General features: G+C 42.4%; 1 pseudogene; it reads left to right on the forward strand.

Annotated features, from left to right (window-relative positions):
- Nucleotides 1-785: 785 nt before the first annotated feature.
- On the forward strand, nucleotides 786-20,161 carry LOC118713735 (annotated as a pseudogene).
- Nucleotides 20,162-20,556: the final 395 nt, after the last annotated feature.

A 20,556-nucleotide genomic window follows, 5' to 3' on the forward strand; every position in this document is an offset into this window, starting at 1 on the left:
TATTATTCTTTTATTAGATAGGATAGAGGCTTGGTGCATGGGTGGGGATCAGCTTGTCCCAGATCAGGATGCAGGTTCCCTTGGGGCATGGGGTGGCCTGGGAAAGGGGCCTGTAGTGGTTTGCAACACACCTCAGCAACCCTAGCGGAGGCCCTGGTATCTGGAATTTATTTATCTTCTACAATTCAAACTTTGTAGCCTGGAGCGGAGCCAAGCCTCCTGCTCTCTCCGTAGCAGAGGCCATTTCTGTTGGAATTTGTGTATCTTCTATAATTGAAACTTTGTAGCCTGGAGTGAGGGGGCCAAGGCTGCAGAAGCTTGGGTTCCTCCATTGCCCAGGGAAACCCTAGCCTCCTGGTCTTTCAGCTCTGTGGCTGCCCCCATTTCTGTTGGAATTTATTTACCTTCTATAATTGAAACTTTGTACCTTGAGTGTATGGATAACCTGCCAGGGTGTATGGATAGCTTGGCTTCTTCTATTGCCAGGGAAACCCAAGCCTCCCTCCTGCTCTCTGTGGCCCATAGTCATCTTGGTTGGGATTAATTTGCATACTTGCTTTGATTGGCTGGTGGGCATGGCTGATGGTGTAGCAGAGAGATGGTCAATTTTCATATTACTCTTTTATTATATAGTATATATTAAGGGTCACGAGCCATGATTCTCACTTTCAGAGAAGAAAATTATTATTATGAATGTGTGGCAGGGAGGAGGAATCTAAAGGTAGTGGGAGAGATTAAAATGAAATCACTAGCTGGTGATTTCAGTGTAGCTTGAGGAAGTAGCCATGGTGAATCAAGTGAAGTCCCTAAAGAAATTTACCAAGAACATCAGACTGATCCAGCAAAGTATGATTGACAGCTGGAAAAGTACTCTAAATCCCCTCTCTTAGAAAGTAAGGCCCCTCACTGCTGGTGTGCTTGAGAGTTGCCTGAGAGAACCCCAAACTGCTATGTCATCCTCCAGCTTTGGTGATACATCTCCAGTATCCTTTCCTGCTTTGTGGGGCTCGTCAATGGCTGTGGTCTTCTGGAACACTTTTGGTGGAAATTCTGAATAATAGTTCCATCGGCTTCAAACTTATCTCTAATTCAAGTGATGGTAAGTCTCATAGGTGGACCTGTTTGAAACTCCCTCATAAATTGTCTTTGTACTTCAACTGCATTTTCAAACTTCCAGTAGCATTTTAGAATGAATTTCCTTTGTTCAAAGCTGAGTCTGGCTGCCATTATTAATTCCAATGGGTTAAATCTGGCTGCCAGGCTGATCCTCCCCATGGGTCACATTGATGCACCAAGGCCCAGACGCCATGGTGACAGGTGCTATGATGAGGGTAGGCTGGGTGCTTCGCATAAGCCTGGAAATTTTAATTTTAAAATGAACTTCCATAAGGAGGTTTTGGTTAGACTGAGCTATTTGAAGAGCTCAGCACTAATAGCCTCAAACTCTTTACTAAGAACCTTCACACATTTATCAGCTCGTTCAAAAGATTCCTGGGTCTCTGCATTGATTACACAGTTCCCCTCCCTGCTGCTGGTGGGGAGCTGGTTCTGTGATATGTCAGGGAGGAGGGGAAGATAAGTTTCTCTAGCTCAAGTGAAAGTTGCCATAAAATTTTGTCCCTAACCTTTTACTTCCTACACTTTCAAGAGATTTGGAAATGACCCCACTTAATTGAAGATACCATGTACCTATTTGAAATACCAATAGGACTTCATGCTTTACCCTTAAGCATGTCTTATAACAATTTCTCCACCAGTTGGGCCCTTAAGATGCACAGCAAATGGGAAGAGCAATTTCTGACAACCTCTGTTTGGTGTCAGCAACTACACACTCTGCTTGATCAACTACCTAGATTTAGTCTTTAGCCACCTGCAGTGAATGCTGCCACCCTTCAGATCAATAGGAAGATTTCAGAGAGCAGGTGTTCAGGAAACCCATGTGTGGCCCTACATAGAGTGAATGGGAGGAACAAAGAGGCCAGGCAGGTGTTCCTGGTGGAGCTCAAAGCAGCAGCACCGTAACTCTGTCCTCATTTACATCAGATATATTTTTTAAATTTGCTGTTGATATGTGCAACCTGACTGCAAGGTGATTATCTTAAATTTGCATGCACTTTCTACAAAGAAAAACTTATTTTGAAACACTGGATGAGAAAAAGTTCAATTGAGTTTTAAACCATTCACATTTTTTAAATTTCAACATTCCATTTGTAAATAAAAGAAAATGTTAGGTTCTTAAAATACAATTTAAAAAGAATGGAAATGAAAAAGATTTTAAAATCTGTATTACCTACTTATCCTCGAGCACAATGCATGAAGATTTGTGCAAGAAGAGGCCTTTCTTTCCCTGGCTGCTGGCACTGGCTACCCTCTGGCACCCAGGACCTGGGCCTTTGCTCTGGCCAGAGCCACCTTCTGCCTTTGCTCCTGCCCTGACACCCTCCTATAGCTCCCTACACCCTCCACCATCCTCACCCCCACCCCTCATAGCAGGCATCTCTCTCTGCGTCTGTATGTGCATGCTGCCCAGAGGCCCAGAGTGGCCAAGACAGGGCGGAACACTTGCATAGCCACATGTGTCCCTGCCCAGCCACCGCCATCTTTGTCACATCAATTTGCATATTCCCTCCTTATTGGCTCTGGGTGCCACATGTTTGTCATGACATGATGGTCAATTAGCATATTCCATCTTTATTCCATAGGAAAATTTCAGATAATGTCATTTTTTCCCATTAAGTCTATATAGGCTAATCACTTTCCAGTTTATTATAGTGGGTCCAAAAAATAACATCAATTTTTCTGTGTGCCATGACATAAAAAAAAAGATTGAGAAATGCTGCCTAGTCCATCGAGAAGTGATATATGCTCCATCTCTGTAGTGCTTCCATGGTCCCTAAAACTCTGCACAAATATATACCACATGCCTCCACCAGTTGAGGATCCATTCCCCCATATATAAAGCATATTCTCCTCCACTTAATGAGAGCATGGCCGTTGGAATGTCTTCCCTCCATTCTTTGGGGCAGTCTTTCCTAGAGTATCCCTTAGCAGCAAGATGTCTGAGGCCAGGGACCTGGGCAACTAACTTCATAGCCACCAAATTCCAAGTTGAAGTGGTTGTTGAGGTATGTTACAGGTCCTTCCTCACTATCACTACTAATTTACATGTTCTAGAAGGGAACATCAGAGCCTTGGCCAGTCTGGGGAAGGAAGTAAAGTGGAAAAGATAGAGGCCACTGATTTTCTGTTGGTCCAAGGCAGAGGGGCCCCTAATATCCTGGTCTTTCAAGAAACAGGGCCCTACCACTGGGTCACCAGAACATGTACATTTGGGAGTGAGTCATCAGCATGTAGAAGGTGGCTAGAGCCACAAGTGCCCTGCAAAGTTATAAAAATCAAGGATCCCAGCACTTGTAGAAAAAGAAGCAAGAACCTTACCCTGTCCCTCACTGACCTCCATAGATGAGATGTGCCCCTAGCCTGTCCAAGAGTCAGATTCCTGCAATCCTTCCTTTCTCTGTTCCTTGACTTAAGTCTCAGAGTTCCCTTTTTATCTCTCTCCACATTACAGTGTTTCCCTCCATTTCCATTGAGTCATGAGTACAACACCTTGGAATCAACCTGCCTCAGTCAACTGAAAAGGCAGCAAGTCTCTACGGTGTATTATGGCAGCCTCATCTCACTCTACCTCTGCCTCCAGATTGTTACAGGTTGGAATTCTTTTTTTAATATATCTTATTGATTTTTAGAGAGGACGGGAGAGGGAGAGAGATAGAAACATCAATGATGAAAGAGAATGTTGATTGGCTGTCTCCTGCATGCCCCACACTGGGGATCAAGCCCACAACCCAGGCATGTGCCCTTGGCCAGAATTGAAGTCCGGGCCCTTCTGTCAGTGGACTGATGCTCTATCCATTGAGCCAAACCAGCTAGGGAGGCAAGGAAATTCTTAGATGAGCCTCGGATTCTCTCATATGTAAAGGGAAGGAAAAAGAAAAAGGGTAGGAAGCTGAAAGGAAATTTTTGACAAAAATACAAATACTGTGAGATCTGGAAAAAAGTAAAAAAGTTCAGTTTACTCTGCTTACTAAGTATTAGGCAGTGTACTGGGCATTTTTACTCATATCTCTTTGTCCATGCCTGCTGGGGTGTGTGTGTGTGTGTGTGTGTGTGTGTGTGTGTGTGTACACCTGAGTACAAATGTGCTTACAATGGAGCAAAAATTGAGAGAAAAAGTAAAATAAAGAAGTGCCTCCTCAATATTGTGCCTTAAGTCTTTTGCATGCCTTACCTTAGCCAGGCCTATACTTCCTCCGTCCAACACTTCCAGCTCCTTCCTAGCTCTGTGTCTATAGTTCATGTCTGAAAACAGACTTCCTTTTTCCAAGATCCAGCAACCATTTTCAGAATTTGTTCCCAGGACTTTGTTAGGATGAAAATAGCCAATCGTTTGTGTAGTAAACCCGTGTTCATCTGCACTAATCCTGCCCCAAGCTCACCCTGACTCCATCTCTGTTCTCTCTTCAGGATCATTCCAAGTCCAGAGCCCCCGTGAAACCATGGTGGCCATGCTGGGTGGTGAAGCTGAGCTGCCCTGTTTCCTCTTGCCTCCTCAAAGTGTTAAAAATATGAAAATAAGCTGGACTCGATTCCTACCCTCCCAGGTGGTGCACCTGTATGAGGATGGGAGGGACAAACCTGAGGAAACCCATGAGGAGTATTTTGGAAGGACACAGCTTATGATAGACTATATGCATGAGGGGGTTGTGATCCTGAGAATCTCCAATGTCCAACCCTCTGACAGAGGCCAATATTGCTGTGCATTCCAACATGACTCCTTCTACAGTGAGGCACTTATTATGCTGGAAGTAGCAGGTAATTGCACACATTTATCCCTTTGACATCCCAAGTTCATTTTGGGATGGGCTCCTTCCTCTGGTCCAATTTTCCTGGGAAATATATAAAAAGTCTAGGAGATAGGGAGATGGTCATTACTTCTATTCACCACATTACTCCATGTATCACTGCTTGGAGCTAAGTTAAGTGAAATAAGTCAGTCAGAGAAAGACAAAGACAAATATCACATGATTTCACTCATATGTGAAATTCAATGAACAAAATAAACTAATGAACAAAATATATTCAGAGACATAGAAGCATGGAAAAGACTGAAGAATCTCAGAGGGGAGGTGGGGATGGGGGGTTGGTGAGGAGAGATTAATCAGGGAACTTATATATATATACTAGGGGCCGGGTGCATGAAATGAGAGGGGGTCCCTCAGCCCAGCCTACACCTCTCACAATCTGGGACCCCTCAGGGGATGCCTAACTACTGGTTTAGGTCTGATCCCACAGGAATCCCTGTGGCCTAAACTGGCCGTCAGAATTCCTCTTGCAATCCAGGACCACTGGCTCCAAACCACTCACATGCCTGCCTGCTGATCTCCCCTAACCACTCTGCCTGCTTGCTTCATCACCCCTAACACCTCTGCCTGCCTCACTGCCCCTAACCACTCACCTGTCAGCCTGATCACTCCTAATCCTCTGCCAGCCTGAGTGCCCCAACCATCTCTGCCTGTCTGCCTCATCACCCCTAACCACTCGCCTTCCTTCCTGATCACCCCTAACCACTCTGCCTGCCTGCCTGATCACCCCTAACCACCTCTGCTTTGGCCCCATCTTCGCAGGTTCATCTGGAAGGACATCAGAATGACATCCAAAAGGTCGTTCGGTTATCCAGTCTAATTAGCATATTATGCTTATTATAGATTATTGTAGACTAGAGGCTCAGTGAATGAAATTCATGGATTGGGGGGGGAGGGGTGTCCCTCAGCCTGGCCTGCACCTTCTCCAATCTGGGATCCTGCAGGGGATGTCCAACTATCAGTTTAGGCCAGATCTGGCAGTTGGGCATTCCTCTCTCAATCTAGGACCACTGGCTCCTAAGCACTTGCCTGCCTGATTGCCCCTAACCTCTCTGTCTGCCTACCTGATCACCCCTAACTGCTTGCTGGGGAGTAGGGCCAGCCCTGTGAGAGGCCATCTGCCTACCTGATCACCCTTAACCACTGGCCTGCCTAACTGATCACCCCTAACTACTCTGCTTGCCTGCCTGATTACCCCTAACCACTTGCTTGGGGGGAGGGCTAGCTCGGCAAGAGTCCATGATGGTTTTGGTCTAATGGTCATTATGGTCGTGACACCATTACAGTTTCTGGCCTTTTATTATATAAGATATGCACAGCTCATGGACATAGACAATAGTGCGGTGAAAGCATGGGAGGTGCAGGTGTGGGATAGAGGGGGACATAAGAGGGAAAATGATGGGCATCTGTAATACTTTCAAAATAAAGATAAAATCTTTTTTAAAAAAGAAAATAGCCAAAACCGGTTTGGCTCAGTGGATAGAGCGTCGGCCTGCAGACTGAAAGGTCCCAGATTCCGGTCAAGGGCATGTACCTTGGTTGTGGGCACATCCCCAGTGGGGGGTGTGCAAGAGGCAGCTGGTCAATGATTCTCTCTCATCAATGTTTCTAACTCTCTATTCCTCTCTCTTCCTCTCTGTAAAAAAAAAATCAATAAAATATATTTTTTAAAAATAGTAATAATAAAACAAAAGAAAAAGAAAAGAAAAGAAAGAAACTCATTTTAGGAGTTAAAAAATAGACAGAGGCCATTTGTTTTGGATTTTGTGTTGGACTCTTCTCTAGCCCAGGAGTCTATGTCCCATCCTTTGTTGCCAAGACTTCTTCAGAGCTTCCATTCCCTGTTCTGTACATTGAGATCCAGTCAGCAGTAAGACCCTTCAGAAGCAGGGGAGGGATGTGTGTACAGGAAAATGAGCTTAAGACCTGACTTTATTGTCTTCCTCTTTCCAGTTCTCGGCTCACGTCCTCAGTTGCATGTGGAAGTCACTAAGTCCAGACAAAGACAAGTGGTGTGCAAGTCGGAGGGCTGGTTTCCTCAGCCAAAGGTCCAGTGGATGGACTCTGAGGGAAGAGAAATTCCAGCTGAGTCTGAGACTCACACACAGGACAAAGATGGCTTGTTCCACATAACAACATCACTGTTATACAGAGAAACTGAGGAGAATCTGACATGTTCTGTCTGGAACCCAATACTGAATCAGAAAAAGGAAGAAACAATTGTCCCCAGAAGGTCAGTTTTCTCTCCCTTCTCACTGCGCCCACAAAATACTAGGCTTTGATGCTCACACTCTGTGGAGATGGCAGCTCTAAGAACATAAGCTTGGTTCTGCTCTTTTCACACCCACATCACCAGTGTATCTGCCAGGACCCAATGTCCCTCCTGTTTTTCCTACTTTCTCCCATCCTTTCCTGATTAATTTTCCAGTCTTTGCTATTTAACCTCTCCATGGAATCAGACCTTTATGTCTTAGATCATTCAGGCTGTAATAACAAAATACCACAGACTAGATGTCTTATAAATGACAACAACAAAAAATATTTCTCACAGTTCTGGAGTCCTGGAGGCTATATTTTCAAGAAGAGGATGTTAGTATAGGCAGGTTCTAGCAAAAGTCCTCTTCCAGATTATGACAGCCAATCTCTACTTGTGTTCCCAACATGGTGGAAGGGACTAAGAATTTGGGGGAAGGGGGGTCCTCTTTTACAAGGACACTAATCTCATTCCTGAGCTTAGGACCTCACACTGGGTATTGGGGTTTTACTATATGAATGTTGAGGGGACACAAGCATCAAACCACAGCACTCTTCACCAACAACCACATTCAGACTTTATTCTACTAGCTCTCCGGTAGGTAATCTTTCCTGCTTCTCATTTTACAATGATTCTCCTCAGTTTTTCTTTACCCAAGAATATAATATGTATATTGATTTTTAGATGATAAATAGAGATTAATGTGCAAGAGAAACACCGATCAGTTATCTACTGTATGCACCTGACCCAAGATCAAACCCACAACCCAGGTGTGTGCCCTGAGTAATCAAACCCACAACCTTTTGGTGCACAGGATGATGTTCCAACCAACTGAACCACCTTACCAGGGCTCTTCTCTGCTTTTTTTTGCTGAATTGTTCCTCTAACTAGATGACCTATTGCAAAAACACTATAAGCCTAAACACAGATCAACTTCCTGTTAACATAAGTTATAAATTTGATATATTTTGTTGTCATCCTATATAATAAAAGGGTAGTATGCAAATTGTCCCCTTGACCAGAGTTCTTCCAAGAGTTTGACCAAGGAGCAGACCAACAAGGGGAAGGGAGGGAGGCTCTGGACTGCAGCCACCAGGCACCCTATCAGTGTATGAATTTTATATATATAATATGATTTCACTTTCAATCATCTATAATAATAAAAACTTAATATGCTAATTAGACCAGATAGCTAGACATTCTTCTGGACAAAGCCATGGCTGCAAGGGTCAAGGGCAGCAGTGGCGGCAGTTGCAAGGGCTGAGGGCAGCTGCGGCAGCTGGCAGCATTGGCCAGCAGTAGCGGTGGGATGATGGGGGTGATGCCTTCCTGATAGGCCCGTCGCCTCCCATAGAGGGAGGCCAGACTGTGGCCTAGGCCTGTTCCCCATGGGGCTAAGCTATCAGTAGGACATCCCTTGAAGGCTCCCAGACTGTGGAAAGGCACAGGCAGGGTTGAGGGACCTCACCCTCTCCCCTCCACTCCCACACACATTTTTGTGCACCAAGTCTCTAATGTCTCTATATATAAAATCCCAGCAATCAGAACAGCAGAATGACCAGAATGATCGGGGGCTATGACACACATTGTGGTAGCCAACCAACCTGATCTCCAATCATGCCCTGCTCCCACTCCCTGGCCAGCCCAGCCCCCAATCAGCTCACAATACCCCAATCAGGGGTGGGACCTGACAGCCAAATGCCTATGGCCCCTCCCCCCACTGGCCTGGCCTGATGGGCCCCCGTTTAGGTTAAATAAATGGATCCCAACTGAGCACAAATTCATGCACAGGGCCTCTAGAGTGTGAGTGTGAGTGTGTGTGTACGTGTGTGTGTGTGTGTGTGTGTGTGTGTGTGTGTGTGTATTCATGCACTCAAGAGAGTCCTTCAATCTGGCCTATGCCCTCTCGCAGACCAGGAGCCCTTGGGGGATGTCAAACTGATGGCTTAGGCCCACTCCCCAGTCTGGCTCCCTCTGTGGAAGATGACCCTCAGGCCAATTGGGGGATGGTGCCAGCCAGCAAGTGGTAAGCTCCCGTTTCCCCACCACTGCCATCAGAGTCCTCTGCAGGAGGTGACCTGCATGCTGATTGGAGGACAGCGCCAGCCACCCACCTACTGATTGCCCCTCTGCCACCACCAATTGCCACTGCCCCCCAATCACCGAACCCTCTCTCTGCACACTGGCACCCACCTTGGCTGCCCTGGCCTAGCCCACTCATCAGCCCTGCCTCCCACCAACTGGTTGTATCACCATTTGGTCAATTTGTATATTAGGCTTTAATCATATAGGATCTATGATTTCACTTCTTTCCTGACTACTGCTAAGTCCTATTGCTTTGCTACATTTTTCTTAATTTTGTTTTTCTTTAAGATTTTTTTATTATTAAAAATCCCACTTAGCATTGCAACAAAAAAATTAAGATACCCAGTAATAAAATTAACTAATGAGGTAAAAAACAACAACAAAAACAAAAAAAACCCTATACTCAGAAAACTACAGAATTTTGGAAAAAAGAGATAGAGGAAGACATAAACAAATGGAAGAATATATCATGTTCATGGAAGGGTAGAATCAAAATCATTAAAATGTCCATAGTACCCAAAGCAGTCTATAATTAAAATACCAATGGCATACTTCAAAGACCTAGAACAAACTCTCCAAAGACTCATTTGGAATTTTAAAAAAAAATCCCAAATAGCTGCAGCAGTCTTGAGAAAGAAGAACAAAGCTGGAGAGATCACAATACCAGATATAAAGCTATATTACAAAGCCACTGTTCTCAAAATTGCCTGGTATTGACACAAAAACAGACATATAGACCAATGGAATAGAACAGAGAACCCAGAGATTGAACTAGGTCATTTAGCTCAATTAATATTTGACAAAGGAGGCAAGAGCATACAATGGAGTTATGACAATCTTTTCAGTAAATGGTGTTGGGAAAATTGGACAGATACTGCAAAAAATGAACTTACACCATACACAATGGATAAAGGACTTAAAGATAAGGCAGGAAACTATAAAAATCCTAGAAGAAGCTATAGGCAGCAAAATAGCAGACATTTGTCATAGCAATATCTTTACCAATATAGCTCCTAGGACAATGGAAACTAAAGAGAAAATAAACAAATGAAATTACATCAAAATAAAAAGCTTCTGCACATCTAAAGAAACCATCAATAAAACAACAAGAAAACCCACTGCATGGAAGAATATATTTGTCAATGTTATCTCTGACAAGGGTTTAATCTCCAAAATGTACAGGGAATTCATACAGCTTAACAAAAGGAAGATAAATAATCAAATCAAAAAATTGGCAAAGGACCTCACTAGACACTTTTTGAAAGAGGACATACAGAAGGCCGAGAAACATATGAAAACATGCTCAAAGTCAATAATCATCTGAGATGCAAATCGAAACAACAATGAGGTACCATCTCACACCTGTTAGAATGGCTATCATCAACAAATCAACATATGTCAAGTGCTGGCGAGGACATGGAGAAAAAGGACCTCTCATGTGCTGCTGGTGGGAAATGTAGACTGGTACAGCCATTCTGGAAAAACAGTATGGTGTTTCCTAAAAAATTAAAAATGGAACTTCCATTTGACCCAGTGATCCCACTTCTAGGAATATCCCAAGAAAACAGAAATACCATTCAAAAAGGATATATGCTCCCTTATGTTCATAGCAGCACAATTTACAATAGGTAAGATTTGGAAATAGCCTAAGTGCCCATCAGCTGATGAGTGGATTAAAAAACTTTAGTACATCTACACAATGGAATATACATGCTGTCAAAAAGGAGGGATTCTTACCATTTGCAACAACATGAATGGAACCGGGAAGCATTATGCTAAGTGAAACAAGCCAGTCAGAAGAAGATATTTATCACATGATCTCACTCATTTGTGGAATATAATGAACAACATAAACTGATTAACAAAAATAGAACTAGAGTCATAGAAGCATGGAACAGACTGTCCAACCTATGAGGGTAGGTGAGGGGTGAGGGGTAAGCAATCAACCAAAGGACTTGTATACATGCATATGAACATAACCAATGGACGCAGGTGAGGGTGGGTTGGGGTAAAGAAATATGGTGGGGGGTGGAGGGCAGCCAGGGAGAGTCTATGGGGGATAAAAAGACATGTAATACTTTAAACAATAAAGAATTTAAATTTTAAAAAGAGATTTTATTGATTTTGAGAGAGAGAGAGAGAGAGAGAGAGAGAGAGAGAGAGAGAGAGAGAGAGAGAGAGAGAGAGGGAAACATTGATATAAGAAGGAAACTTTGATAGGCTGTTTCTGTCATATTATCCACTGGGTATTGAGCATCTCAGTGCACAGGGCATCATTCAACCAACTGAGCCACACCACCCACGGCTTATATTTTTTTATTTCTGCTTTAGAATAGTCCATCATAGAGACTGTTATTCATTCATAGTTTTAAAATTCATGGTTAAATGCTTGGCTACAATATTCATCTATTCTATGGAAGCATTTTTCTAGTAAATCTTCATTATCCCTTTTCTAATTTTTCCATGTATAATCTTTGTATTGTTGCTATGTTGATTTTATGGTGTTACTCATTATGACAAGCATTGAATTTTTCTGACCCAGCTACTTCCACTATTTCTTATCAGTCAGGGTGGCTAGTGTAGTCTTCCAGAAGAGCTGAATCTCACTAACCAACTGCTGCCACAAGACATAGGCTTCTTCCTACTAATATGGCTCATATATGTAAATATTTGCATATCCCCGTGGTCGGCAAACTGTGGCTCACCAACCACATGCAGCTCTTTGGCCCCTTGAGTGTGGCTCTTCCACAAAATACCATGGCCTGGGTGAGTCTATTCTGAAGACGTGGCATTAGAAGAAGTTTAAGTTTAAAAAATTTAGCTCTCAAAAGAAATTTCAATCGTTGTACTGTTGATATTTGGCTCTGTTGACTAATGAGTTTGCCGACCACTGGCATATCCCATGCCCTCTGCTTCTCTAAACAAAAATATACAGGATTCACACCTCAGTTGCTGAACAATTTGTTACAAATAAGCATGTAGCTTTTGATTTTTAAGGTATGTGCCTCCTGCTCAGTAAGGATATTTTTGCTAGTGCTTTTTGATATTTTAGCAGCCATTACATATATTTTTGAACTGTGGTGTTTGAAGTTTTTTAATTTGGATTTTTTAGGGGGGGAGGGCTGGCATTTTATTTTTTAAGGGGGGGGGGGACACATTGCCTTTTCAGCCATATTCAAATTGGAAATATAAACGTTTGAATTTAATGTGGGGCTATTCTAGGTAATGACAAGGCCAGGAATGAGAGCAAGTGGAGAAAAGTGGCATCCAAGTGAAGACTGACATAACTTGCCCTCTCTCTAGATCTCAAATTTTATCCCTACTATCTCCCTTTCTCTCACTAAGCTCAGCACACTGGTTTGACCAGGTACTAAAGGCATCAAGCTTTTTCTTACATCAAACCTTCATATTTGCTGCCTCCTCTGACTGGAACACTCTATTCTGGCTTCTTCTTAGTAGAATTTATTTGAAAAGGTGGCATAGTGTGAGGGGGGGGGGGGAACAATATGGCTGCCCTCATGTGGTCAAAGATCCTGCCCCCATGTGGACACAAGATGGCCACCACAAGATGGCCAGCAGGGGAGGGCAGTTGGGAGGGACCAGACCTGCAAGGAAAGGCAGTTGTAGGTGACCAGGCAAGTAGGGGAGGGCAGTTGGAAGGCACCAGGCCTGAAAGGGAGGGCAGTTGAGAGGGACCACACCTGCAAGGGAGGGCAATTGAAGGTAATCAACCCTGCAGGGGAGGGCAGTTAGGGGTGACCAGGCCAGCAGAGGAGGAAAGTTGGGGGCAAACAGACTGGCAGGAGAGCAGTTAGACATCAATCAGACTGGTATGGGAGTGTTAGGGGGTGATCAGGCTGGGAGGCAGAAGCACTTAGGGGCAATAAAAAAGGCAGGCAGGCGAGTAGTTGGAAGCCAGCAGTCCAGGATTGTGAGTGGGATGTTTACAGGCAGTCAGACATCCCTTGAGGATTCCCAGATTGTAGAGGGTGCAGACTGGGCTGAGGGACACACACCCCTCCACCCCCGTGTACAAATTTTGTGCACCAGGCCTCTAGTTAACAATAATCTCAAAGGGAACTTGAGGTAGAGGGAGAATCCACAATATATTACTGCTAGAGGGAAAAGATTGGGGATTCACTGAGCAAGAAGTGAATGTGAGAACAACTCTTTTCAGGGAAACTGACTGTGGGACATCTGTATTTCAGTTGCTGAGCCCAACAATACAGCACTCATCGCCACGATAATAGCTTTGGCAACACTTGTAATGCTGATTATTCTCATAGCCACTGGACTTCATTTATGCAAAAAAAGGTAAATGTATTTCTTTCTCAATATTCAAGTATCCCTTCTTAAGGTATCTGTCCTTCACCTTTCTGCTTGGAAACAAAATCAAAATCAGCAAAGGCTATGTTCAGAGGAAGACATACCAATAAGACTATAATACCTCAACCAAAAATATGGAAAATAATATTTTATTTATAGAACTTCTGTGTGAATTAAAAGAAATAATTTACATAAAGCATCCATGCCTTGCACCAACACAAAGACATTCAACAAAAGGCTATTATTTTTATTCTTTTCACTGTTATGGGAAAAGAAGGAGAAGGAGAAGGAGGAGAAGGAGGAGGAGGAGGAGAAAGAGAAAGATAGAAAAGGTTGAAAAAGTGATGGAAGGACCAAATATTCATGATACACAAAATATACATGAGGCATATGGAACACTCATTTATGAGGTCTTACATTGACCACTCATAGGAAATATTTATTTTGTTATCATACAACTTTTGCACAAGAAATGAGGATAAAATATATAGCTAATCATTAGACCAACAAAGAGCTGTAACCATGCTGGGTATACTTGCCCCGGAAGTAAGGGTATTGGCCCAGATAACCTATTGCTTACATGCCCTGTTTGAGGTCACTTTAGTCTTTAAACCACACAATCAACAAGAGGATTGATGAGTAGGAGAAAAACAGGACCTATGAACACTGCTCAATACAGAATTTGCATAGTGTGCTTGCAACTTCTTCTAATGTGTTCCTCTCAATCATCTCTTTCCCTTGGCTTCTTGCCATATCTTAAATTGATTCAATAAATTCTGTTTTGAGATTCTTACTTTGGCATAGAGTTATTTAAAACATTTTCTTATTACTCTTTTAATGTTAAAGGGTCTGTAGTAATGTCCTGTCATTCCTGATATTGAAATTTGTGCATTTTATCTTACTTCTTTAATCAATCCACTTAGAAATTTGTTCATTTTATTAATTTTTCCTAAGTACTACATTTTGATTTGTTGAATTTCTTATTGTTTGCTAGTAATTGCTTTAAAATCTTTATTGTTTAAAGTATTATATATGCCCCCCTTTTTCTACCATTGACCTCTTCTAACCTCCCTACCCCTACCCTGTGTCCACGTTATGTATATATACATACAAGGTCTTCAGTTGATCTCTTCCCACCCACCTGTATTCCCCCCGCCTTCCCTATGAGATTCAACAGTTAGTTCTGTGCTTCTATGTCTCTATATTTATTCTGTTCATCAGTTTATTTTGTTCAGTAGATCTCATATGAGTGAGATCATGTGATACTTATCTTTGACTGGCTTATTTCCCTTAGAATAATACTCCCAGTTCCATCCATGCTGTTGCAAATGGTAAGAGTACTTTCTCTTTTACAGCTGCATGGTATTCCATTGTGTAAATGTACCACAGCTTTTTTACCCACTCATCTGCTGATGGTAACTTGGGCTGTTACCAAATCTTAGCCATTGTAAACTCTGTTGCTATGAACATAGGTATGCATATATTCTTTCTGATCAGTGTTTCCGGTTTCTTAGGCCAGTGGTCTGTAAACTCATTAGTCAACAGAGCCAAATATCAACAGTACAATGATTGAAATTTCTTTTGAGAGCCAAATGTTTTAAACTTAAACTTCTTCTAATGCCACTTCTTTAAAATAGACTCCCCTAGGCCATGGTATTTTTTTATATATATATTTTATTGATTTTTTACAGAGAGGAAGGGAGAGAGATAGAGAGCTAGAAACGTCGATGATAGAAAAACATCGACCAGCTGCCTCTTGCACACCCCCTACTGGGGATGTGCCTGCAACCAAGGTACATGCCCTTTACCGGAATCGAACCCAGGACCTTTCAGTCCGCAGACCGACGCTCTACCACTGAGCCAAACCGGTTTCGGCAGGCCATAGTGTTTTGTGGAAGAGCCACAATCAAGGGGCCAAAGAGCCACATGTGGCTCGCAAGCCGAAGTATGCCAACCACTGTCTCAGGATATATTCCTAGAAGAGGGATCATTGGGTCAAATGGGAGTTCCGTTTTTAATTTTTTTAGGAAACTCTTTACTGTTTTCCACAGTGGATGCACCAGTATGCATTTCTACCAGCAGTGTACTATGGTTACCTTTTCTCCACATCTTCACCAACACTTGTTTGTTGATTTGTTTATGTTAGTCATTCTGACAAGTGTGAGGAGATACCTCATTGTCATTTCAATTTGCATCTCTTGGAAGAGTAGTGACTTTGAGCATTTTTTTCATGTCTCTTGGCCTTCTGTATGTCCACTTCGGAGAAGTGTCTATTTAGGTATTTTGCCTATTTTTTATTGGATTATTGCCTTTTGCTCTTAATTTAAGTGTATCCATTCTCTTTTGAATTTAATTTGCTCTTCTTTTGCTAGTTTTTGAGGTAGAAGCTTAAGTGATTAGTCTTTTACTTCTTTCCTCATATAAGCATTTAAACATTTAATACTATAAATTTCTCTATAGAAGGATATAACGCTAAGTGACTGACATAGGTCAGACAGAGAAAGACAAATACCATGAGATATCACCTATATGTAGAATTTAAGGAACAAAATAAATGAACAACAAAACAGAAACAGACTCATAAATATAGAGAACAAACTGATGGTTGCCAAATGGCAAGGGGATTGAATGGGTGGGTAAAAAGAACTAAAAGGAGTTACAAAGTAGCCACAGGATTGTGAAGTATAATACATCATTGGGAATGTAGTCAATGATATTGTAATAACTATGTATGATGTCAGAGGGTTACTAGATTTATCAGGGTGATCACTTCAGAGACTACACAAATGTCTAACCACTATGCTGTCCCCCTAAAACTAATATAAAATAAAATTGAATATTAAAAAAATACTTTAGCATTGGGGCTAGCAGAACCTTCCATATTAGATGAGTTTGTGAACAAATTAGACTGTTCTATAGTAGTTGAGCAATTCTTCTAATATCCAAAACTATAATTTAAAAACCTATCATTAAGGAATATTTAAATCTAATTCAAAATAAAGAGAAGAAAATGTACTATTTGTATTTTTGAGTCTATCATTAGAAAATCTTTGAACCCAATCCAAATTCAATTTATATATATATATATATAAAAAGGTCAGTCACCAGAATGTTGTAACAACCAGAATGACCAGTTGCTATGACGCCCATTGCAGCCAGCAAACAAGCTCCATCTTGGGGTGGGGCTGGGTGGCAACCTCCCTTAGCCTTTCCCCCAAGCTGGCCCCAACCCTGATTGGCCTCTCCCTGTCCACCCTGATGGAGGGTGGGGCAACCAGCCAACCCCCACACTGTGGCACTTCTTCCTGGCTAACCCCACCCCTGATTGCCCCTCATCCCAATGGAGGTGGGGCCAGATGACCAACCTCCTGAAGCCCCTCCCCCCACCTAGCCCACCCCATATAGGCCCCCACCCCAATCAGGGTCAGGGCTAGCCAGCCAACTGCCTGAGACCCCTCCCCCCTTCCATCCCCACCCCCAATGGGTCCCCTCATTCAAGGCCCACTGCCCACTGCCCACAGCTCCTCCCCAAGGCCAGCCCAGCCCCCAATCAGTCCCCCACACCCTATTTGGAGGTGGGGCTGCTGGCCAATCACCCTCGGCCCCTCCCCAACCAACCCAGCACTGATTGGGGCCCAATCAGGATGAGCCAGACAGCGAACCTCCTGCCATCTCCTTTTCCCAACAGGCCTGGCCCCGATTTGCCCAACCAGGGCCAGGCTGGCCAGACTCCACCCGTGCACAAATTTGTGCACTGGGCCTCTAGTAAGGTAAATAAAATGTAAAAATAAAATTTCCTCTAGAGACTGCTTTAGCTGTATCTTGTGAATTTTAATGTATTGTATTTTTATTATTCAGTGCAAATATTTTCTAATTTCTTTGGTATATTTAGGAATATTCAGGATATGTCTATTTTGATTCCACTGTGGTCAAAGAACATGATTTTTCTGTTATTTTAATCCTTTTAAGTTTAGTGAGACTTGTTTCTTTGTCCAGCATATGGTCTAGCTTAGTAACCTAAGTCAGACAGAGAAAGACAAATACCATGGAATTTCACCTATATGTGGAATCTAAGGAACAAAATATGTGCACTTATAAATAATTTGTATTCTTCTATTATTGAGTGGAATGTTTTGTAATATCCATTAAGTCAAATTGGTTGATGGTATTATTAAAGGCTTTAAAATCCTTTCTAATTTTCCATCTACTAGTTTCAGGAATTGCTAAAAAATGAATATTGAAATTTTAAAGTATAATTGTGCATTTGTCTATTTCTCTATTCCATTTTTTTAATTTACTGGAGTGATATTGGTTAAAAAATTATGTAAAGTTTCAGGTGTGCAATTCTGTAATTCTCCTTTACACTTTTATCACTGTGCTCTATTAATTTTGTTTTCTGTTATAAGGTACTTATATATATATAATAGTAGCCCTGCACACAAATCCATTTGCCAGTAGGTTGCTGCTGCCCTCCTGTAGCTCCCCTCCCTCCTCCATAGCTTGCTGCCCTGCCCCCTCCTGTAGCTCTCCACCACCCCTTGTACCTCGCTGGCCCACCCTCTTGCTGATCCGTGATCCGGTCATGATTCAGTCAATTGTTACACCTTAGGGCATAATGGATAATTAGCATATTCCTCTCTTATTATATAGGATAGGCATTTTATATCTTCTTGATGAACTGACCCTTTTTATCATTATAAATGTCTCTCTTTATCCCTGGTAATATTCTCCTAAATTCTACTTAATCTATCTACTTAATAGTATCCACAAAAAAAAAAAAAACAAGCATCATAACAGTGTTTTTGTACAATATATCAAAAATATTATGTCAAAATTTAACAAGATAATTTACATCATTTTTGTATCAATTCTTCAAAATTCAGTGCATTTATACTTATGGCACACCTCAATTTAAACACTATCTTTCAGAAATAATTCACTTGTATTTAGATTTCATAAAATTTATACTTGAAAAACTAGATGCACATACTCAAGTTGCTCTAAGCACACTTGAAACTTTTCTCATAATTGGAGTATCAAATTTTACACTTAAATGAATTTAAATTAATAATACTTTAAAATTTAGTTTCTCAACTGCACTAACCATGTCATATGCTCAATAGCCACATATGGCTAGTATATTGGACAGCAAATATTTAGACCATTGATATAGATGGTTTAAATTTACCATTGTGCTATTTATTGACACACTGTGCTAGTTAACCGTTCCTTGTTTTCTTCATTGCCTGCCCTTTTTATTAATTATTTTTATTATTTTTATTATTTTACCTTTAATATTGACCTATTAAATGTAACTTTTTGCTTCATTTTTTTATTGGTTTCAAATATGCATCTTTAGAGTATAAAATATGCATCTCTAACTTGGCCCATTCTACCTTCAAACAATATTATAATACTTTATGACAAGCATATGAATGTCACAAGGAGAAATAAAATAATTTTTTTCTGGACTAAGAACAAATTTGTTTCCTCTTTTTATCAAAGCAGGAAATACCTGGGTGTCCTTTATAACAGCACAGGGACACAGATTGCTACCACCATCACCACCACCACCACCAATAACAGTCCTTAAATGCGACCATGATGAGACCCAGTGCTGACACCCTCAGAGCCATCCCTGCCCAGGGCATCAGTGCTGCGCACCCTGACCAAGAGGCTGTGAGCGCCAACCCATAGGGGACTGCCCAAGCCAAAGACATCAATACTGTGTATCCTGACCAAGAGGCTGCCAGTGCCAATGCGTCGGGGACTGCCCAAGCCAAGGGCATCAGTGCTGCGCACCCTGACGAAGATGCTGCCAGCACCAACCCATCAGGGAATGCCCAAACCAAGGGCATTGATGCTGCTAATCCTGACCAAGATGACACTACTGTTAACACATCAGGGGATGCCCTCATACCTGTGGGAACCCCCAATGCCTCCAACACAGCTAATGTCAAGTACTGGCTCCATTCCAAATATGATACTCAGAAGGAGGCGGAACTCCACAGTTGGATAGAGGGACTCACAGGCCAGTCTATTGTCCTGACTTCCAGGAGGGTCTGAAGGATGGAATTATCCTGTGCACATTCATGAGTAAGCTGCAGCCAGGCTCCATCCCTGACATCAATCAACTCGCCCAAAACCACACCTCACAAACCTGGCAAAAGAAAGACAACCTCTCCAAATTCAACAAGGCCATGGCCAGCTTTGGCATAGACTCCATGGACCTGTTTGAGCCCAATGACCTGACTGAGAGTAAGAACATGACACCTTTCTCTTCGGCTCTGAAACAGAAGGCCAAGCCCAAGGGGCTATAGTGTAGGATGGACAGCGGCATCAAGTACTTGGAGAAGCAGGAGCAGGAACATCGATGATGCCATCATGAAGGCAGCCAGTGCATCATCAGGCTCCAGATGGACACCAATGAGTGTTCCAGCCAGTCAGGCATGAAAGCTCCCAGGACCTGGTGGCACACCCATGACACCAAGCTGGAACTGCCAGGTGTGACAACTCCTCCATGTTTCTGCAGATGGGCTAATCTCAGGGTGCTAAGCAGAGCAGTCAGGACACAGGAGTTCCAAGTAACTGAGGCATAGCCAGATGCACATTCCCCTTGCAGAGTGTCCAATCTCCTCACCAGGCACTGCACAGGGACTCCCACAAGGATGACCACCCTGGGACAAGCTCCACTTAGGACACCTGGGACCAAGAGAAAATGTGAAATACCAACTGTGGACCAATGACAATAAAAGCCTCTTTTTTAGGGAGGGAAGAAAGGTGAATCCCTAAATTCAGTTTGTTTGTTTTTTTATCTATTGTAGTGCAATCACTGCATATGCAGAAATCCATTAACAGCTCTTTGAATCACCCCTGTGGGTACTGAGACATGGGAGATGGATACAAATGAACATGAACTTTGGTGTCTAGCTTGCCATGAGTAATAAAGCCCTTTCTCTCTGATCC

Source organism: Pipistrellus kuhlii, unplaced genomic scaffold (assembly GCF_014108245.1).
Source record: "Pipistrellus kuhlii isolate mPipKuh1 unplaced genomic scaffold, mPipKuh1.p scaffold_m20_p_9, whole genome shotgun sequence".
NCBI lineage: Eukaryota > Metazoa > Chordata > Mammalia > Chiroptera > Vespertilionidae > Pipistrellus > Pipistrellus kuhlii.